Below are 11,721 nucleotides of genomic sequence, written 5' to 3' on the forward strand. Positions count from 1 at the left end.
TTCAATTAGCTTTTTGAGAAAAGAAATTATACCAAACAGTCATCAGCTAACAGCTAATTTATCAAACAACTTTCTACAATCAACCAATGTTATCAACAAATCATACCTTCTAACCCAAACAGTCAACCCAATCAGCTAACAGTCATTTACCAAACAGGACCTTTGTATAAAAATGATCAAAGTGTCGTTGTATTTAACGGCATTTCAATGATTTTCTTGACGGATGATAAGTGCAAAAGATGCCATCTTTATAAGGTTGTTATCGGATCGTCTAGTGCACAATTCGTAGCTTTTGTGTTTGATTTGTCCCTTTATTGCGTTAGAATGCTTCATATTGCCATTGGACCCCGTTCCACACTTGGTTAATCATTTTGTAGGTAAAAAGATGGGCAAAAAGGCAGAAAATGGCTAGATTTTGAAGAAGGATTCACGAGTCGAAGTTGGAGTGCGAAATACACCATGGACGCCCAGTGGACGCCCAGTGGACGCCCCAGTGGACGCGCGTCCAACGCGCGTCGACCCTTGCGTCCAACTTTTCGCTCTCTGATTCTCGCACAGCAGAACAGCAGTCTGCTGTGGACGCGCAGTGGACGCACGCGTCCACCAAGCAGCTCTCTGAAGTTGAAGTCTGTGTAGCAGAAACGCAGCAGAAACGCAGTGGATGCGTAGTGGACGCGCAGTGGACGCCCCAGTGGACGCGCGTCCAGCGTGCGTCCACCCGTGCGTCCAGCACGGAAAATTGGCGGTTGGGCGAGATTTAAAAGGGGAATTGAGCCATTTTTCAGGGGATCCATCACACTTCAATTTTAGATCTCTTTAGAATATTTCTCTCTCTAGGATTAGCCTAGAGAGATCTCCCCCAATTCACTCCACATTCCCAATTCACTCCACATTGCAATTCTTAGTTTAGATTAGAATTAGAGAAGAATTCCATTGTTGCAAGATTGTGATCTACATTCAAGTTCAAGATTAAAGTTCAATTTCAAGTTCAAGTTCAAATTCAAAGTTCAATTCCTAGCTAAGTCTTCCTTTTAATTTCTTGTCATTACTTTTGCCTTTTGCTATTTCAATTTCAAGTATGATTAGATAGATCTTTGTGGATTTGGATTGAGCAATGTTTTATGGATGTTCTTGAGCTTTGAATTGATCAATTAGGTTTTGCAATTGCTTTGATTATGAGTTTGATTGTGTGAATGGTGATCTTCTTTGACTCTTGTGTGTGAATGATCAACCTATATGAGAGGTGTTTGGAGAAGGAGCCTCACCTACGAGAGTAGGGATACTCCTTAGCCTAGCCTAGCACGTTTCCTTCCCACCTTTGAGAAAAGGGGGATTGGAAGGCAAATAGCACACCATGTGTTCGATAATTTGCCTCACCTAGCCTAGTTGCCATGAGAATGGGACTATGGACTAGATGATAGGCCAATGACCACGAGAGTGGCGTTGGCATAGTTGTCTTGCCTCATTTTCATTATCTAAGTGTTGCTAGCCTAGTATCTTAGGAAATCAAGAATACCTATATGAGTTGCAATATCCAAGTCCTCCTTTCCACTTAATTGTTTCCTTTGTGTGTTCCTTATTTTCCTTATGTTTCATGCACCTTTCTTACCTATGTTTGGGTTAGCTTTCGAACACTAAACACTCTTGTGCTTAATCCCCTTACCGCTTGAATTCCCTCCTTGCCATCCTTTGAGAACGATACTCGGGAACTTCTTCCCGTTTTACCACCTATTACTTTCCATCCACCGCGAAAACTACACCCATCAACGGAGGACCAAAAATGGTCGTGCCACAATAATACTAGGACCAAAAGTGAATGCTTTGAAAAAAAAAAAAAAAAGACTAAAAGTGAAATGTCACCTATAAATTTAGGACCAAAAATGGAATTAACTCTTTTTCTTAAACTCGGAGGATTAAGATAACTTATTATTGCTTGTAGTAGAACACATATTTTAAGTTATACGAATTATTCAGTTTTTCAAAACAATAAAAAGAAAAAGTTGGTCATTGCTTTTAAAAAACACAGATTAAACATTCAGAGTGGTTATTACTAACTAGCGGCCAGTGGGCCACTATGAAGCGACTAGCGGTCTAGCGGGCGTATTATCAAAATGTGCCCAGTGGTCGTAGGGGTGTTATCACACACCTGTTTTCCCCTTTTTTTCCTCTTCAAAAATCCCCAATCGCAGGATAATAATTTTTTTTAAAAGCCCCACCCCCAACTATTAAAGAAACCCTTCCCAGTTTTGCATAAGAAAAAATTCCCCAGGGGGTATGCCTCCGCAGAGGTATTTAAACATGATGTGTTATTCTCTTACAGGGTGTTTGGTTGGAGGGAATTTAAATTCCTTTCTCACTTAATTCCCACATAATTCCGAAGGTAACTAAATTCCTTCGTTTGGTTGGAGGGAATTGCAATTCCGCGGAGTTGCGATTCCCTCATTTTCATGGAATTAGAATCCCATGCCCCCCTTGGGATTTCAATTCCATGGATTTTAGGAATAAAAAAAGATACTCCTGAGACAAAATTACCCTTCTCTTTTTTAACCTAAAATTGATGTCTGACATTCTCTTTTTGTTAATACCATGTATTATCTTGTTTTTTCATTACTCTTAAATATTTAAATTTGATATGTGTATATAACGTATTTATCTAAATTTTGAAAAGCAAAATTTTCTGTTTGTGCGCCGATTTATTCAAAATATATATGCAGAATTGTTCCAAATAGTGATGGAATGGCGTGAGTTGTGTAAATCTCTATATGCAGAAATTTTGAAAGCAAATTTTGAGTTGCCTAAACTTTGAAAAGCACATTATGTACATCTTGGTTCCTGGATTAATTTTGATGTATGTTGAACTTATGAAGCTTAACATACATTTGATGAAGTATTTGCATGAATATTAATTACAATACATCTAGTTCAAGAGATACGGTAGATGAGTGGTATTTGAATTTAATATGTTATATTTTTTTATGTACTTGTCATTTAATAATAATAATAATTATTATTTTTATAACAATAATAATGGGCATTTTGGACTTTAAACTATTCCCTTTCAATTCCCATGTATACCAAACATTGGAATTGAAATTCCTAGTAATTTTATTCCCTCCAACCAAACACTGGAATTTAAACTCCCACTTTATTCCCACATTATTCTTTTTCCATGGAATTGCAATTCCTTCCCCACCTAATTCCTTCCTTCTAACCAAACGCCCTGTTAGAGTTGTAAAATGAAAGTGATAAGAGTTTTAAACATGATAGTGGAAATAGTAATCAAAAGTATTATATATTTCGATTAGTTTTTTTTCTTGCAAGGTGAAAATGTCTTATTCTGTCAGAGTTGTAAAATGTTTTATCAAAAACTACATATTTTTCTGTATTAATGTAATTTAAAATTTGTTTCTTTTGAGTTTTTAATGAAATAAGTCTTCTTTTTAGTATTTGTTTTTATTTATAACAAGGCAAGTATGATATGATAAAGGTAAGGATATCTGAATTGAATCTGCAGCAATATAAATTTCTGATCTGGCGGGTCTTTTAATTTTTAAGTAAGGTATATCTAAAAAATTCATTATGCAGTGTCTTGTACACAATGGAATTTAAAACTTGTATAGTGATTGTATGGTGTGCAGTTCACGTGTAACAGTGTGTACAAAAATAAATAAGGTAAAGCAATAAAGAACACAACAGTTATAATTTTTCGAAGGTATATGTAATCCTTCTAATCTACTATACTCCTTTCTCCAGAAGGAATTCACTATATCCACCACCTCGATACAAAATACAATGAATTAGTGATCTAGTGCCTTTATCACAAAGTCGTCACTAATCACACAACTCCAGTGCCTCCAAGCTCCAGCACTGACACTAGGATTTCACAACTCCGTGCTACTATCCTCTATTTGCCCTCGGTAGAGAAATCACTATTTTGAAAATTAAGATTTTTCTTTTCTTCCAACTTTGAGACTTCTGAATGAATATATCAGTGTGTAGCTAAGTCTCTCTTTAAGATGAAGATCTTTGTATGCTCTTTGATTTTCACTTACTAGTGTATTCTCGTATGTAGTTTTCGTTTTCTGATGTATATTCCGTATACAGGCTGCTTTAGAGCTTCATCCTTATATAGGTGTTTTGAGACTTTGCCTATTGGAAAAAAGACAATTTCAAATTTGAACTTCGTCAGCAGATCCAATAGCCTTTTTAGCCCATACAAAAGTTTTGTAGACTTTTCTCCCTTTTGTGTTGCCTGGAAATTTAATTTTTCCAGTATGAGTATTTTTATTCGTGTTGTGAATCTTAAATCTTTAATAAATTCATGCAACTTTGGCTCCTTAATATTTGGCTAATAATATTCATGCCATTTTTAACCTCTTGAATTTATTTTCAAACCTTGGCTCATTCCTTAGCTCTAATGGACATTAGCTACATCTTTCTCTCTTTCTGCTCTTCCCAAAATGAACTTTAGCTCTTTCCAAATTAAACTTTGGCTAAACCAACATGGTTGGCGTGGTAGTTCAATACCTTGTCCCTTAAGCATGAGGTTGGGGTTTCAATCCCAACCCATGTGAATAGACTAAACTATTTGGCTAGTCCCCTACCACTTATTGTTTGGGACGAGGGTTAGTCTTTTAGCTAGAGGGATACCTTTTTGGTAAACCCAAAAAAAAATTAAACTTTCGCTCCAACCTTATTAATTAGCTCTTCCCAAATTAAAGAAGTTCTCAAACCTCACCTCTTGTTGCAATCTCACCTCTTATAAGGTGGAGGTTGGGGTGGTGCTTTGTTTTTCAGTTAGTTCGTTGAATAGAGGAGGTCGTCGGATTTTGTTTCCCAATTATTTTGTCAGATGATGAAGGTTTTCATCATTTGATTATAATGGATATGGGATGAAGGGAGAAGACAAATAAATATTTTTTAAAAATTAATTTTAATAAATAAATACTACCCCGTCCCATTTTGGTTGTCTGATTCGTTTAACGAGGCTTGACTAAAGTTATTTTTAATCCAATTTTTCATAATATTAAGTTTAACATTAATATATAAAATTTATATATTTAGAAACTACATTAAAAGTACTATTAAACAACAAAATTTAAATTAAATTTAAAAATTATAAAAAAATTACCAAAGAAAAATAAACAATGAAGAAAAAATTGGTTTGACCAATGAATAGTAAATAGGACAGGTAAACTGGGATAGATGAAGTAATAACATGCAACATATTTTATAATTAAGATTGACACGTAAAATGAAGCATCAACTTTAAACCGCAAATTATATCGTGGACCGTGGTCCACAATGCATTGTGGACCGCGGTCCCAAAACGACGTCGTTTTGATTAATGAAAACAGACGGATGAATCACTCACTTTCTTTTCATATATACTGCAGTTACATTTCAACACAACTTCAGTTACATTTCAACACAACTGTAGTTACATTTTGATATAACTACAGTTTCAATTTCAAGTATGATTAGATAGATCTTTGTGGATTTGGATTGAGCAATGTTTTATGGATGTTCTTGAGCTTTGAATTGATCAATTAGGTTTTGCAATTGCTTTGATTATGAGTTTGATTGTGTGAATGGTGATCTTCTTTGACTCTTGTGTGTGAATGATCAACCTATATGAGAGGTGTTTGGAGAAGGAGCCTCACCTACGAGAGTAGGGATACTCCTTAGCCTAGCCTAGCACGTTTCCTTCCCACCTTTGAGAAAAGGGGGATTGGAAGGCAAATAGCACACCATGTGTTCGATAATTTGCCTCACCTAGCCTAGTTGCCATGAGAATGGGACTATGGACTAGATGATAGGCCAATGACCACGAGAGTGGCGTTGACATAGTTGTCTTGCCTCATTTTCATTATCTAAGTATTGCTAGCCTAGTATCTTAGGAAATCAAGGATACCTATATGAGTTGCAATATCCAAGTCCTCCTTTCCACTTAATTGTTTCCTTTGTGTGTTCCTTATTTTCCTTATGTTTCATGCACCTTTCTTACCTATGTTTGGGTTAGCTTTCGAACACTAAACACTCTTGTGCTTAATCCCCTTACCGCTTGAATTCCCTCCTTGCCATCCTTTGAGAACGATACTCGGGAACTTCTTCCCGTTTTACCACCTATTACTTTCCATCCACCGCGAAAACTACACCCTTCATGATATAACTACAGTTTCATTCGATAATATCAAACACAAATGTGAAACTGTTATTCAGTATCTTTTCATATACACTGCAGTTACATTTCAACACAACTACAGTTACATTTTGATATAACTACAGTTTCATTCGATAATATCAAAACAAATGTAAGGCAGTATCTTTTGGAATGAACTGTAGTGTCAATTACGGGGCTCCGTCTCCCACTTACTAAAACGACGTCGTTTTGGGACCGCGGTCCACGATATAAGAACTGACTTTAAACTGCCAACTTAGCAAATTACGGAAAATTTACTAGATAATTGATTTGATTGCACGATTTTTACTAATACTAAACTTAATATTATGAAAAATTGTATTAAAAATAACTTTAGTTATTGCACGATTTAGTTAAGTCTCGTTAATCGAACCGGACACATAATATGGGACGGTGTATTAGTGTTTCACTAAAACGTATTATTTTTTATGAAAGATTACATTTTTTACTTTAAAAATTTACTTTTTCTTTCAAAAGCATTACTGTTTATTCTTAACCCTAGGGTAGCTCAAGTGGCAAGTGAGCTTTCTTTGTGGGGAGGAAAAACCGGGTACCTTAACTGAAACTTTTTTTTTCCTTGAAAAATATTATTGTTTTATTAAAAAATGTGACATTTTCACTTATTAATTTTTTATTAGAAAGTTTTGTATTTTTTTTTTCACTTAAAAGTATTATTTTTTTTATTGAAAAATAGAGTTAATATCAGCTAGAATCCCTTTAATTACTAAGTACAGCTTCGGCATGTGTCTTGAACTTGACCCTGATACTTTAAAAGCTAGTGCAGCTCTCCAAGAAGATTACAAATATTGAACTATTTTGAACTAATGGTTTGTTTCATAAACTTAACAATTCATAGGAAATATTTTATATTATTTTAAAGAAACATTTTATTAACACTGTTCATAAGATGTCAATTTTTAAACAGATCATAAATAATTAATTTTTATGGTATGCGAATTGCTCTGTGTTTTTAGCAACTCTTATTATTATTTTTTTTCGTTGTAGTTGATTGGTTGTTGGAGACTTGGAGCCTGCCTACCCTTCATGAGTCTTCCTTCACATGCATCTTTTCTGTATTCTGACTAGGCACAATCAATGCTCTCTGAAATGTCGATATAGTAATTAAGTCTTTGTTTGGTTGTTATGATGCTATAGACCGTAAGCGAGCTGCGCAAAGCATTAATTTTTCAGTGGCATAGTATCTTAAATTCTAGGTCAAGTCTTCTTCAACACATTTGGAAACAAGGATAGCTAGCTTTAGAGCATCTCCCAGTTGTTGGTCCTAAATTGTCTTTTTTTGTATTGGAATTGTCAACATTCAAAATATAAATTTTTTTTGAGAATACATTCAAATGTTTCTAAGTTTTGAGAATTTATGAATGCAATACAAGATCATAACAAATTGTGAACTTTTAAAAGGTAAATTGTGAACATTTGGACTCGGGTCCACTTTGGGTCCGCAAAATGATTTCCGGAAATTATTTTCCGGGTTACCAAAGACACCCTAAATGATAATAAATTAATACAAAGTCAAATATTCACAAAACGAAACATATATCTTATAAATCAATGTTGTTTTATGCTTTCTCAATCTTTTTCAACTCAAAGAATTAATGTTTTCACCATAAAGGTTCGATCTTGTGACCACTCATTTAGAATGATAATAGAGATATTATCACACTATATAATAGTTGATATCGAATTAATTATTTTAATTGAACTAATTAGACTAATATTTGTTTTTAAAAAATTAGACTAATATTTATTTAATTAGGTTGATTAAATGGCTCAATAAATATTTAACTAGTATAATTACTTGATTAAGAGTAACGTAATTGGGTGTTGGGTGATTTGGCCCAAAATGCTAAAATATTTAATTGTGCTGGATTAGGCTATTTGAATTAATTGGATTGCCTGATTAATGAGTTTGATTTGGTGTTAGCTAGCCTATCATAAAATATCTGTATCATATAATTTTGAGAAATTTAGATAATTTGATAGGATTTGAAGATAGGATATAACTATGAACTGAACCTGGATGTGATAGTCTCTCGGGACATTCTTCATAATTAATTCAAATGTACTGTTTATATTTAATTTGAAGATTATCCAAAATGATAAAGGTTGTTAGATTTTTTCTACCTATAAATAATGGCTTCATTTTGGATAAAAAGGGACTCTCATATTTTTTATTTTTTTTTGAGACAAGGGACTCTCATAATTTGAATACCAAAATTCTGCTGAAATCTCGCCAAGCCATTCATGAGTCCGGGACTGTTTAGCATATTCAACATATTTCAGTAGAGACTAGAGAATCAGAAATAGAGATTGTTCCTGTGTTGATATTTATTGTAACTCGATACTTTGTGAATTTTAATATAATTTTAGTGTTTTTTCTTTTTTAATTTTGGTGTTTATAAATGCAATCTGGTTTTTAATTACATCAATAAACATATCTATTTTATAGAAATTAAAGTTTTGAATAAAAGAAAAGTAATAGGGGATGCTTGGTAAATAACTGTTAGCTGCTGATTGAGTTAATGAGTTTGACTAATTGATGACATTAACTGATTGTAAAAAGATGTTTGGTAAATTACTGTTAGCTGATAGCATTCAAAATGATTTTTTCAAAAAGCTTATCAAAAAAGCTTTTTGAGCATCTTTTTGAATTTTAGCATTTTGGAGTAATAAGTTGTTACAAAAAAGCTAATTAATCAAACACTTATATTGAATATTTAACCAAGTCAAATAGCTAATGTTTAGTTTCATTGAGATGTGAAATGGATGGAGTGATGTCTAAACTTCTTTAATCTCGCTTCCTCGAATTAGCAAATGTTTAATTAGTTTCTTTAAAACTCCATTTTTCTTTAAGAGTATTGTAGTTCACATGGAACTGTCCAAACTCTGCTGGTGGAAGTGAGTTAATGACTAGATGAACTAGTCATGATTCAGACAACTCCATCCCCATCTCCTTTAATTTTACTGCAATATTGGCCATTTGGTCGTAAAGTTCATGGATTGGCATAGACGAATCAAACTTCATAGAAGTTAGTTCTGTCATCCATCAGGTTCCCTGCAATTGACTTATCTCCAATTTCAAACATTGATAGCTCTTTTACGTTTTTCAAAAATTCAAACTTTTGGCATCATAAGCTTCATTTTGCTGCCATGGTAATCTTCATGAGGTTTAAACACATTTTATTGGACCTCATCCATTTTTCATGGTATTCCTTCTCTTCTTGCGAGTTTTTGTCCATGAGGGTTGCAAGTTCCTTTGTGTTTAAGGAAAGATCTAATCCAGATAAGTCCAAGTAAAATTGAACTTGTTTAGACCAGTCTTAATAATTGAGGCATTGAACCTCACATAACAATAGCATTTATTGAAGTCGAGAATTGAGCGAATGCTGAAATTCCATATTTACAACTTAATGCTTTTATGCTAAGCATTTAAACAATTCATTATGTGAGAGAAAAACTTTAATAGATGCCAATAATAATAATAATAATAATAATAAAAGCACTAGTCAAATAAGCAAGTCATCTTTGGATAAACAAAGTTATTTGACAAAGTACTAAAATTATAATCTTTAAGTATTATAAATTATTTGCAGTGGTTCTCCTCTGGGCAATCTCATAGCAAAGTAATTTATTGTAAATTTGTAATTGTCACCTGGAGAAGCAGCAGCAAAAGCTGCTTTCCTTCTGCTAGAGAAGAAGGTTGGCTACGACGGCCAGTGCCAAGCCGGCCGTCTAGCCGACGCCGAGATGATTCAAACTCTGTTAATCCTTAATCTATCGAAATCATTCAAAATTTTAATGTATGTATATAATCATAATATAACAATACATATATATATATATATATATATATATATATATATATATATATATATAATAACAATACAAAATTTAACTCATATATATATATACACAAATTGATAAGAGTTATTGCATATATATACACAAACTTCATAAAAAAATTGGTAAATCATTATACCTAACCTTGTTTTTGATACCAAATGAAACACTATTATAATAGGCATTGACGATTCAACTAATACTTTCATAGGAACTCTCAGCCCTAGTTTTCTCAGTAGTTTATGGTAGCCCAGATCATTCCCTTAAAAAAGAGTTGTTCTCTGATCTCTCTCAAGAAGTATTACGCTTTGAAGGAGCCTGGCTCACAGCCGGCGACTTCAACTCTGTTCTAAACAGAGACGAAGTTTCTAACAGGGCTAATTTCTCGTCGTCTCCATGTGCAGGTTTCAATAGTTGGATTGAAAGAGAGGGCTTGATCGACCTGGGCTACGTAGGCTCTAAATTTACATGGAGTAGAGGCCTACAATCATCTTCGTTCAAAGGTGCATGACTTGATCGCGCAATGTGCAATGTAGATTGGAAGATCCTGTGTATCAACCTCAAGACTAGCCATAACCATCAATGGCAAGCAATCTGAGTGGTTCAAGCTGACCAGAGGAATTTGACAAGGTGATCCAATATCGCCTCTTCTGTTTGTACTATGCATAGAGAGGCAACTCATATTACCAGAAATGTAACATTGGGTGTTCCCCTTCCCTTTGATTAAAAAACAAAAAGGCTTAAATATTGTCATTGAATGCCAGAGTGAGGGGAATAATTACATATTTTATTCTGAAATTTTAATTGTTCAGACCACTTAATACATGAGCCACAATTAGAATAAAAAAAATATTCTAACACTTTAATATTAATTTGTACTAACATAAGTGTTTTACCTTCACAAGCAAATCTATACTGCCAAGACAACTAAAGTAGTACATCAAAGATAAACGATAAACAAGCCTTGAGTTCTTGACTACGATGCCAAAATACCGTATAAAAGTCATGAGAAAGTAATTACAAATTGAAAATACAAAAATAGTCTCCCAACAATATGAAATCATTAACACACACTTAAATTGGCTTTCAACATGAATGCGTGCCACTCAATGCTTGGGGATTCATGGAACATCGAACCACATGTCTGAGGAATCATAACAAGAAATTAAAGTTACTTATAATTTTTGCAATCAATTAAGCTCAGCCCACTGAATGACGACGACGATAATAATAATAATTGAAAGAAATCTTAAAACAAGAATTTTTAAAGAATTTGGCTGACCTCTAAATGAGATGACCGACACTAAAGATATAAAAATAAGTAGCTCAATTCTGGTTCACACACATTCTTTGCATCAACAAAAACAGACATATCAATATAATTCTTTTAATTCAAAAAGCAATTCACATCGCTGACCGGGCAGTTAATCATCAGAAACCTGAAGAGAAATGTACAACCATGTTTTAAAAAAATAATCTAATAATCTGTTTAAAATATCTAATTCAATATCTTATATTTTGATGATCTTATCATGAGATGAAAAACCTTAAATTAATTATATTAGTTTATATAGAAGAAACTAACTTTAAGATGTCGCTTAAGTGACAAGCACATCGAATCAGAGTAAAAGATTATTTTATATATAATCTTTATTTTTAAG

The sequence above is a fragment of the Ipomoea triloba genome, chromosome 15 (assembly GCF_003576645.1).
Source record: "Ipomoea triloba cultivar NCNSP0323 chromosome 15, ASM357664v1".
In the NCBI taxonomy this organism is placed as follows: Eukaryota; Viridiplantae; Streptophyta; class Magnoliopsida; order Solanales; family Convolvulaceae; genus Ipomoea; species Ipomoea triloba.